Source organism: Sinohyriopsis cumingii, chromosome 5 (assembly GCF_028554795.1).
Source record: "Sinohyriopsis cumingii isolate HCF-2022 chromosome 5, ASM2855479v2, whole genome shotgun sequence".
Taxonomy (NCBI): domain Eukaryota; kingdom Metazoa; phylum Mollusca; class Bivalvia; order Unionida; family Unionidae; genus Sinohyriopsis; species Sinohyriopsis cumingii.
Genome location: NC_142965.1, coordinates 60571358 through 60583533, shown reverse-complemented (window position 1 = coordinate 60583533; position 12176 = coordinate 60571358). Strand labels below are relative to the sequence as shown.

The window sequence follows — 12176 nt, the reverse complement described above, 5'->3', positions numbered from 1 at the left end:
GAAATGAATGGGGGGAAAAAACACGGCGTTTATTAATTGGATAATCAGTTGGGAAATTGTATTGGGGTGTATGGTGAGTTCTTTGACGAGTTGCATTGATATGCTGTTCACCAATCAAGAACTTGGTTGGCCTGTGCACGTATTTTTAGAACTGTTTAGGCACCCAGTATAAGGGGGCCCCGAGTAGTCCAGTGGTCTAAATTGCTCACCGTTATGGATCATTGCCATCTCACCTCTGTCTACGTGGGGTCGAGTCTCGGGTTCGGCCAATGTGGGTATGTGAGAAAGCTTGTCAGTAGCTTTTCATGGGTTTTCCCCGGATACTTCCTCCACTATTTATATTGGCAGCTTATCTTGTGCTGAAAATGGCGTTAAACCTTACAACAACAACAACAACAACAACCCCAGTATAAGTGCAAGTAATGAATAGGGATTCGATTATCAGTCCTACCATCAGAGGAGTGTTACATCGACGGAAGCAGAGGTGCTACAACTATTACGAAACAGAGGGGGATTTACTGTAGAAATTTATACGCTATTTTAATGCGTAACCTAAAGTATAAAATTTTCGAAATCGAGATGAAATTGTTCTGCATTAAGTTACCTATCTGAATAAATACCTAATGATCGTTTCTAAATCCTCGAGTTACATCATAAATGTGGTCTCAGTTAATATAAGTTTTCATATTTGCAACATTTTACTATCATGTGGTCTGACGAAGAGACACAGACAGATACAGAGAGATAGACAGAGAGCGAATCCTGTCTTAAAAGAGTCATGGGAAAGGACAAATTGGCCTCAGTGGACAGGTGCCTTCTTTAGCACTAATTCAGACAAAACATTTTCTCATATGTGCATGTTTTAAATGCAGTACAGGCAAACACTTCATTAATAATAATAATAATAATAATAATAATAATAATTCTTATTCTTATTCTTATTATTATTATTATTAATTTTATTTTATTTTTGGCGAAGGCACCGTAATCTTTGTGTGCAGTGACTGACAGAACACTTGATACAATACTAAATGAGCGTGATGGGATCTTCGTCGGGAATTTCAGAAAGCGTGTCACTGACATGACCTCGATATAGGAAAAAACCCAGCTGAGGTATTAATTCAGGTGTGGTGAATGATACGTTACTTTTTAATATTTATGACATGCTTAAAATTAAATCTTCAGCACATAATTCTGTACACACATAATTTAGTTTTCCTCGGAAATACAACCTTAAGAGTAAACCTTGAGGTGTTTTGAAATAGATGGATGATAAACGGATAGGCCTACTGTGACACGGAGCAGTACCACAGTACGCGAATGTTTCATATGCTTGCAGTCCAGCTGTACGTCTAACTGAAAGGGCTGTAACGAAGGGTATATTCGGTGTATCAAAGACCATATTTAGCTTTCAGGGTGAGGTGAAATCCACAGGTAAAATATGGGAGGGGATGACAACTTCCTCGGATGTATATACATATATTCAACAAACGTGAAAACTGCCGCGGTGAGGGGACGACGAGTGCTGGGAGTACCTATTCGCTCCAATAAGGCCCCCCCCCCCTTTGTAATTTTTATTAATTTATTTCTCTCATTCGATTTTAACTACTTCCTCGCGAACAGAGGAAGTTTAAATCTTAGAAACGATCGATATTGCCACAAATGCCGGCGCAATAGAAGCTTTGTGGCCAAGGAAGTATACACATACGACTGAAGTCCTTTAAAAGAAAGTAAAAAGTGTGCGCAGGCAAAAGTGTTAAGCCCGCAAATTATCTCCTCCAAGAGATGCTCAAGACATTTGGACTCACCCAGGTAACACCACTTCGTACGTCCTCGAGCCTAAATGCATACACCAGAATGGTATTATCACTAATCACACGTGGATGTAGAAACAGTATGACGTGTCTCAAACAGAAGGGTCAACTCGAGGCTGAAAAAAATCTCAATTTCTGGTTAATCCAAGATTCCGCGGAATCTGTCTCCAGCCATTATAGATGCAATAGATGATAGAACCACCGACCCACGAGAAACTATGGCAAGCTTTCTTACGTACCCACATTGGCCGGGCCCGAGACTCTAACCCACGCAAACAGGTGAGATGGCAGTGATCCGTAACGGTGAGCGCTTTCGCCCGCTGGGCCACTCAGGACACCCGGCTTGTGCATGTACCCATAAACCGGTTATACGTTCTCAGGGATGTACAGTTAGTTGTTAAGCCCACAGCGAGGTTGAAAGATCCAGAAATGAAAAAATGTTGCACTACATACAGATTTGATAAGAGAGATTTGAATGGAAATAAATTGTTTCTTTGTACATGAATAGTTCAAGCAGAAGTCTTTTTTCTTCCAGCATGCTAATTCTTATATACAAGTACGTTTGCACGTGCTTAAGGAATGCACCTATTTCTCTTCAAAAGTAATGTTGTTGTTGTTATAGGGTTTAACGCCATCTTTCAGCACATGATAGGCTATACATGGCGGCCAGTATTAATGATGGAGGAAGAACCCGGGAAAACCCCGGAAAGAACCACCGACCCACGAGAAGCTACCGGCAAGCTTTCTCACATATCCACATTGGCCGAGCCCGAGACTCGAACCTACGCAGACAGAGGTGAGATGGCAGTGATCCGTGACGGAGAGCGCTTTAGACCACTCGGCCACTCGGGGCATAAAACAGTTATAATATGCCCAATAAGTAATAGCAATAGACGAAAGAAGTTTGGGGTCAATAAATCCTGATCTTCCTTCAATTTGGTTTTTAATTTGTAATTAATATAACATTTCATTATGTGCTTCAATATAATCAATGTTTATTCAATTAAAAATGTAAAAGTATGAAATACAAAAGATATATGAGTGTTATTCTAATCAATCTTCAGCTAGTTTAACACGATGATTTTACGATAGATTCTGGCCATTACTAGTCCGCCCATACTACCCGGGGGGAAGGGGAGTAGGATAGGTGAGAGAGAGAGAGAGAGAGAGAGAGAGAGAGAGAGAGAGAGAGAGAATGATAGCACTTCAACACAAAACACAAAAAAAGAGGCCAGACTGGGATCAAGATCATTCAGATTGTTGACATCTGCCGTATTGCAAAATGCAAGATATACTGGCCCAGACATAGTTTGTTATTTGGTTTCTTTTTGTAGAAATTCTTTCCAATGCTGTTGATTGCATATTGTGTGAATACAGCTTCTACAAAACGATCTGTTGTTTTTGTGCTATGTGAGGGATTTTTTGTGTGTTTTTGGCATCTTCAGATATATCGAATGGAACATCATCATCATCATTTGCCCAACATTGCCAGGAAGCCTCGTCAGATTCTGTTGAGCTTTGGGTTTTTTTTTTTATAGATAATTTGTATAAATGTCTTTAATTTTTTTTATTAACGGCTGCCATACTTAATTGTGGTTGGCATCATTTATAAATATTTAAACGCAATTTAAGTCAGAATGTTGTCTGTAAAACTTGCCCAACCTGTGTTAAGTGGTTTGGGAGAAGATTTGGTTTCGAGGATTTTCTGTTTCTATTTATGGTGGCGATATGTAATGGCGGATTTGCATCATTCGCAAAGTGTTATGGTGCCTTTATGCCGTAACGATTTTTGTCATATGTGGTATGTTTCGGCTAATCATTTGGTGAGAAGAAATCATTTGAAGGTTTTACACTTTTTCTTGTACCTGATAGCCATATTTGATGGCAGATAGGCATCGGTAGTATAAATTTAATAGACCATTTATTATAATGCTTTCTTTCAAATTATTCACTTGTTTGTTCATTTTTGTTGTTCTTTATTTTATATGTCGCCGTTTATATTTATTTCTATTAATAATAAAGCAGACCAATTTGATGATTGATCGGCATCATTTAATAAAACCCTAACAATACGAGCATCATTTCTGGTTTTATATATTTATTTTAGAAAACAGCTGTGATACTGGGCGAAAGATCGGTATGATTTCGCATGCATTGATGGCAGATTGCTCCATGGAAAACATATTCTCAGACAATTGGTTAAGTTATTTTTGATATGTTATAACTAGCATTTGTGAATGGAGGCCCTTGACCAACGAAAGACTATATCAGTTGGATTTGTGGACCTGGCAGTACTAACTTAATAGAATACACGTGCATTTGACTGTCAGTCTATGTACACGTAAATGATAGCATAACTGCTGTGCCTAGCGGTGAGTTAATTTGACAAGCTAGTATGGCAATCCCTTTTTCATCACATTCGTCAGTTTATTAACATTATTATCGTTATTACAAATAATGTCTCCTTTTTGTCAACAACGACTTCAGTGACGATGCTAATTTTGTGAAGAGCTTGCATTCAAACCCATATAACACATATCAATATGAAATGTACTAATAGGACCATTCAAACATAGTAGTTGTGTACCCTATATAAAATCACGTGTATAAACCAGGTACACGATGACTGGTACAACTTAAACTTGTGTTTCTAACTTATAATTAATAATGCTAGCTATCCGTTTTCGCATTTTATGTATTATGTACAATGCAGCACTGATATTTTATATCCTATTTTAAACCATAATTGAGTTCACTCTAGAATTCGAGAAGCATGTTATGGATTTCTGGTGTACTTATTTTCGAAAGATTTTCTTACCTGGTATGAAATATATCTCTTGTGAAAACGATGCTGGAGGTTGCGGTTCCTGATTCCTGAAAAAGATATCGATCAGACAGTCTCGAGTACTGTGACACTTCACTATACATACTATGCTACCTATTTCATTCGTTGAGCTGAGTTAGTTACACAAGTTAATTATATCCAAATAGCAATCCCACTGCGCGGAGGCTTTGTATAACTGTTCTGATCCTCACCTGAATACGGTTTTATCCGTTTAGATGTATTCATGAGCTCGATGTATAGTCCGTTTACATAAGAGAATATATGTATATATTGGTGACTGCAGTGGCATATCCTTGAACACAAAATAAACTCTGAAACGCTAACGCGTTACAGTTGAATGAGTTTTAGGACTACTTAAGTTGCTTACTGTATTGAAATTTCACACGTGGACTTTTAGATTTACAACAGCAGATACTGAATTCTGTACAAAGATATTGTGGACAAAGTCACGATTTCAGCAAAGATACAACATGTATCATTTTCTCCGATTTGAAACCTTCCTAAAACTACATGATACACCTGAGTTAGTGTACCGTGAACAAAATTTTTGAGACCGGCGTTACCATAGTTATGTTTGTAGCAGACGACACTTTAGAATGAGACACGCTTGGTCAATCAAATACCGCGGCAAGATCAATTAAAGGGGCAAGGCATAACGTTTAGACAAATACAGCCAAGGAATAAAGACGGGGATATCCCGGTTCGGTAGAGGGAATAAATCTAATTATGATAGTGATTTCAATTGAAGGTAATACAAGCTTGACGTTTACTTATATGTAAAAATAACTAAACACAGCAAGAATATATTGTTTACATTTGTTTGGGTCTGGTTTCACATCACATTGAATGAATACCTCTATATTTAAACAAATTATATCTAAGTACAGTGCAAGCTCGTCCCACCAGATAGCTTTTGTCAACAGGTGAAAGAAACGCAAATATGTATAAAAATGTCCTAATGGCGCAAATTAGCTCATTAGTTTTGTTAAGTTAACTCATTGCAGGAGAAAACGACGATATCAAATAGCTGTGTTTTGCAATCCGTATTGAACTATTTTCATATCAAAAAAGTTGTTTCAATCACACCCAATATCAAGCAAATAACATTGAAAGCATTACGTAGACAACCTGGCACATATTGATCAAATACAATGATGAACACGCATACACACCAAAGGCGACGATAAAGTGTTATTTTAAAATCATGCTGATGTCATCTATTATCATGCACGTGCATCTTTATACAATAACTATATTGTAATGTTCAAAGCCAGAAAGGTAACAATAAGTCACACTCATGTCTATTACATCATGCGCAGACCACTCCGGTGGCCTGAGTGGTTAGTGCATTATCATCAGATGCGGAAAGTCGCTGGTTCAGTGCACGGCCGAGCCATAACAAAGACTTATAAAAATGTTAATAACAGCTGCCTTGCTTGGCGCTCAGCATTAAGAGGTTAGTGTCCGGACTCGTCGGCCTGGTGTCAGAATAATGTAACTGGGTGGCACATAATGCTACATGCCTGCGGCATGATGCCACAGTGCTAGACATCGCTATAAACTGCCACACTACAGACATGTACCAATATGACTGAAAAGATGGTAAAGGTATGTTAAAAATTTAAATAACATATACCCCCTTTCTTGCGCAAAACTCGCTTGCATACATCTGGGCTAACATAACAAACATTTTCTTGTATTTATCACCGGATATTAGGTAAATAACGTGTTGGAAACAGAAAAGCATTGTGCCCAAAAGAACAAACATTTTGTCCACAAAAACTAGTCAAATAAATGGAAGTCATTTTTCAACGAGTGACACGAATGTGAATGTCTATTTTTTTAAACAAAAATAAATATAGGGTGGAAAATGGATGTCTGAAACTTATTTGTGCTCAGCTGGTATCAAAATAATGTCTTGAATATAACGTGTGTGTGTGTGTGTGTGTGTAATACGTGAAGGTTCATAGGATTGGTGCAGATGGCTGCTTGGCATTCCAATGTCAAAAGTTTTACAGATAACAATTTGTTTTTCTTTGCGTTTTAATAATTAGGACATAAATTCCCAATGTGACGCTAATTGTGTGGTCATCATTACTATGTTTATACTATTATAAGCAAGATCTCTCGCTTTGTTTTGCTGCATAAATATAACTACAATTGATTTATTGCGTGTAAGATACCAACTATTTACGAGTAACGTCTTCATAGTCATAAAGTCGAAGTACATAGATTTATGAGTTATATATGAGTTTCATAAAGACTCAAAATAGGCACCGACCACCCATCCCCGGTCACCACTAAAAATGGCTAATATACTGCTTACATTCCTAAGTCCGCAGCACATGCCATGACATCAAATTTCAATGTTAATTAAATCTCGATTTAAATTAACAAAAAAAGACACTCTGGCGAGCGACGAAAGTTAAAGCAACACGTGTTTTGGGTCGAATGAGATATTTGCTGACGGGAAAATAATACTTCCCCTGTAAACTACTGAACAGCGCTATGATAAAACCTCGATGTATATGATTTAGAAAACAGATCGCAATCATCTTAAGCAAAATTTAGACTGGTACCACGTCGTGTCTATGCTTTTGTAGCAAATCGGCAAGCCAAGCAGACGTCCGAAAATCACTTCAGCGCAAAAATCTTGCCATTGTTGATTCATTCGCTTTCTTCCTCAGAAATGCATTACATACGTCTCGCTCTCCCAGGACAACCCTTTAAAGCAGACAGTAAAATATTAAATGTAACACAGAGACAGTTTTCAACTGAAGCTCTTTATCCCACGTTAATAAATTAATTGCTCCTGAATATCAACTTGAATTGTTGAAAACATTCAGTTTTAGTCAAAGTTGAAGCGCCCACAATTTTTACATACATATTGTAATGCCATGTTTCCATGCATCTTCAATTGCATCTTGACATGCCATGTTTCCATGTATATTCCATGTATATTACCATGCCATGTTTCCATGCATCTTTCCATGAATCTTACCATGCCATTTTCCCATGTATATTCAACTGCATCTTGACATGTCATGTTTCCATGCATCTTACCATGCATCTTTCTATGCATCTTTCCATGAAGTTTACAATGCCATTTTCCATGTATCATGCCATGCCATCTTTCCGTGAATCTTTATTTGCATCTTGCCATGCAATTTTATGCATCTTATATATATATATATATATATATATATATATATATATATATATATATATATATATATATATATATATATATATATATATGTGTGTGTGTTTAATACGGTGAATATTCTGCAACTGCAGTCACGTTTAAATCTTTGGTAGCGAAATTGTTTATTAGATGCTGACCTTTGACAACAGAGAATGAATAGTAAATGTATATGGTGGAGTTTGTTTTTCTTTCTTTATATATACAAACCCATTTAGTTTTGTTGATTTGTCTTCTATCATACGCGTATCCTTGCCAACCAATAAATATTCATTTCCTCGGCATAGTGTAACGAATAACTTGTTGCAAGTAGCCTGGAAAACCAATCTACGTGTTCAGCTCCGAGTATTCATTTGTCACGTATCTTGGATTCTTTGATGTATTTATGCACAAATTTGATGCCGCATCAACCTGCCTAATTTAGGAAAATATTCATTCACTGCAAGGGGCCCCTAGTGGCCGAGTGGTCTAAAGCGCTCTCCGTTACGGATCATGCCATCTCACATCTCACCTCTGTCTGCGTGGGTTCGAGTCTCGGATCCGGCTAATGTGGGTATGTGAGAAAGCTTGCCAGTAGCTTCTCGTGGGTAGGTGGTTCTTTCCGGGGTTTTCCCGGGTTCTTCCTCCACCATTAATACTGGCCGCCATGTATAGCCTATCGTGTGCTGAAAAATGGCGTTAAACCCTACAACAACAACAACAACAACAATAACAACAACAACAACAACATTCATTGCAAACATCATACAGTTTTACAGACAACTAATAAAGGTAATGTAACAAGTACATTTGAACTATATCAAAGCAATACTTTCTGAATTACGGAAGTAATATATTGCTTGCCACCGATCCTCCATATTTCAATATAACATGTGGGACATTGTCATTCAGAAGTATGATAAAATGACCTGCAACAGTTCCCGTGAGGCAATAGCTGGTAGCCTTTTTTTAGTATATATTTAATCAAGTAAGGCAATGGTGAAAAATAATGGTTGAACGTGGAATCTCAAATATAGTCATCGGAGTTTGTTTTTCAATTTTAATTTGTTATATTTTTAAAGTATTGAAGACGGTAACACATTCACATTTTAAGTGCGATGGTTATTCAAAAATGTGTTAGGGGTCTGAAAACAATATAATTATTTCTAGTAAGTTGCAAAGAGGAGAAATTGTTTAGATCATGACGAGTGACGAAATGTGTGAATAGTTCGTAATTTGGAATTTTGTAGCTTTTGTTTAATTACTTCATCCTTACAGAAAGATCGCTAGCAGAGACAGTAGGGGAGGAAATATATTTTATTTTAATACATGCTAATACTGTTCACTGTAACCATTAATAATAATAATAATAATAATAATAATACACAACTTCAAAAGGGTAACATAGAAGCAGAAATAATCACCTCTTTAGGCCCTACACAAAACAAATAGCCCAAAAGATACGTCTTTCTCTAAGCAAACTTAGAGACCGACTCTTCTAAAGACTCATGTTTATCAGCTTGTAGGGACCCCCCCCCCCATCTCAGTGAAAACAAATATGTGACATTTTCATGTAGGCTTGTTGTCGTCCTTACGGCAAACTATTTATTAAAATAACACATTTACTGTCTACTGGGCAGGCTTTCCATAATCCTCTAATGCTACGGAAGCGACTCATTGTAGCGGTGTATTTGTTGACAATTTACCTGGTCCGATGAGAGGAATTCAAACTCATTGTAGCGGTGTATTTGTTGACAATTTACCTGGTCCGATGAGAGGAATTCAGGTCGTGATTATTGTCCTTTATATTCTCTGCATTTGTTTCTCAGTACTGAACTTTCCTTGGTGTCTAAAGCCAAATAAATCACGTGTTAACCGATCCATCTTTTAAGACGAGATTACAGAGAAATTCTTGCCATAGGTTAATGGTCATTTTTCGGAGACACTGAACTGTAAATATAGCAATGTGCCTTGGGTCACTGATTGCACTTCCGTACGATGGTCGATAGCAGCCGACACAACACAATAACAAATTAACATGAATTTGCGCATGTGCATATTTTGTACGTTATGGATATACATATTAAAGCAAGAAGAGTTTGTACATGTACACATTTTGCTCAGATGTGAACATGTACAGACTGGCATGTTGTTTCTATGCAGCAAAAGGTTTAGTAGTTATTACCCGATTAACCACACATCGTTAGCTAGACAAATAACAAACACTCTTCGACAAATGAAAATGCATGTTCGTGGGTATGTAGAGGCTTTTGAGCCAGAGAGAATCTAGGCTGAGTTAGTGGTTACAAATTGTAAAATATATTTTGATATAACTAGGATGTAGATTTGCTCCCGTTTTCCTTTTTTGTCATAGACCAGTGTAATTTGGTTCAGACGAACAAAGAAATAAGCCGAGAGGTTAAATCCTTATCAGAAAGGTGAATTGTTCTTTCTAATTTATTACTGCGCAATGAATGTCGTTAATTGGTTTTACCTGTGAGCAAGACAAATTTATACATGTATACATTTGAGCAAAACTGTACAGATTTATATTATGATCTAACGTTGAATTTGCCTGGTTGGGAGTGGGAGACAAGCACCCCACTCTTCCAGAAATGTCCCATCCGGCTTGCGTCTCTGATCGCCACTGTCAACTAAAATCCAGCAACTGGCCTTCGCGAGTGGCTCAGCTTCTAAGTCCAGCGGACAATGTTTTCACTAGTAAGAGAAGGAGTGAAAGCGGGTCACTGGTGCCTTAATACCAAGAGTCCCAGTGTTGCTTCTGAGCTTGACAGGTCAACTGTAGACATGATCGTCTCACTACGCCAGCTGAAGGAGAAGTGTCGTGAACAGCAGATGCCCTTCTACATCCCATTCATTGACCTGACGAAGGCGTTTGACCTGGTCAGTCAGAGCTTACTCTTCAGGCTCCTGCAGAAGATCGGCTGCCATCCCACAACTGCTCCCTGTCGTGACGTCGTTTCACGAGAACATGCACATCACAGTGTACTTGAATGGTGCAAAATCGGAGGCCTTCCCAGTCAGCAGCGGAGTGACACAAGGCTGCGTCCTGGAGCCGACGATCCATGCTCCTCCAGTACGCCTCCAAGGACTTCAGCGAGGATGTGTATACCCATACCAGCGCTGACAGCAAGCTGTTCAACATAGCCCTTTTACGTGCTAAGACTAAAGGCACGGTAGTTCTCATCTGAGAATTGATCTTCGCCGACGACGCAGCCTTGACATCACACACGGAAGATGAACTATATCAGCTAATATTCAGCCTCTCACACGCCTGTAAGGAGTTTGGATTGACCATCAGTCTGAAGAAAACAAACGTCATGGCGCAGGACGCAGATGCACTTTCCACCATCGCCATCGATGGGTACAATCTGGAAGCTGTTGAGAACTTCACATACCTCATGTCACCATCTCCGGCGTGTTCTCCATTGATTCTGATGTGAAGGACAGGATTGAAAAGGCATCAGCAGTTATGGTCAGACTGGACCAGAGGGTCTGGAACAACTACAGTCTCAATGAGAGGACCAAACTGCGCGTCTACCAGGTCTGTGTGCTCAGCACACTCCTCTACAGCAGCGAGACATGGGCCACCTATGCAAGCCACGAGAGGAAACTCAACAGCTTCCACCTGAGATGTCTGCGGCGCATTCTGCACATCCAGTGGTAGGACAAAGTACTCAACACAGAGGTTATAGAACGTGTATAACATGTTCTCCATTTTCAGCGAGAGGCGCATTCGCTGACTCGATCACATCAAGAGAATAGACCCAGGCCGCATTCCCAAGGAACTGCTATACGTCATGCTAGCAGAAGGCGCACGACTGACTGGACCGCCACGTCTGCGTTGCAAAGATGTATCTAACAAGAACATGAATATGGTCAACATCAACGTCAACGACTGGGAGAGCTGTACTGATGACCGTTCCACCTGGCGCCTAGATATCAGAAAGGACGTTCAGAAAGACGATGGAGCGAGAAACCGAATCCTATGTAAACAGAGAGCCAGCAGGAAGGCTAAACAACAACAACCTCAGCAAGCATCTACGTTCACGTGCAGCAAGTGCAACTGAGACTGTCACTCTAGGGTCGGAATTTGCAGCCACTCGCGAAGGTGCAGATAGGACATCCAACCGGAAGCTACATCATCGTGTCCCGAAGACGGACTGATGCAGGGAGACATATTCTCTTGCGTCAGAATATAGATCCATCACGTACAAAATGTGTACATGTACTAATTTATATATTCCTTTGATATTGTATTATGTTGGCCGCTATTGGTCATCGGACTTCCGGATCAGCATCAATATTTATTACT

The 12176-nt window shown here is 39.0% G+C and overlaps 1 protein-coding gene across 1 annotated transcript in view; it reads right to left on the bottom strand.

The window, feature by feature from the left end:
* Positions 1 to 5035, bottom strand: part of LOC149799267 (cadherin-99C-like) — a 218348-nt gene extending 213313 nt beyond the window's left edge. Inside the window, exon 1 of the mRNA XM_089958573.1 lies at positions 4633 to 5035. The gene's annotated coding sequence lies outside the window, so the exon portion shown is untranslated. The remainder of the gene's footprint in view (positions 1 to 4632) is intronic.
* Positions 5036 to 12176: the final 7141 nt, after the last annotated feature.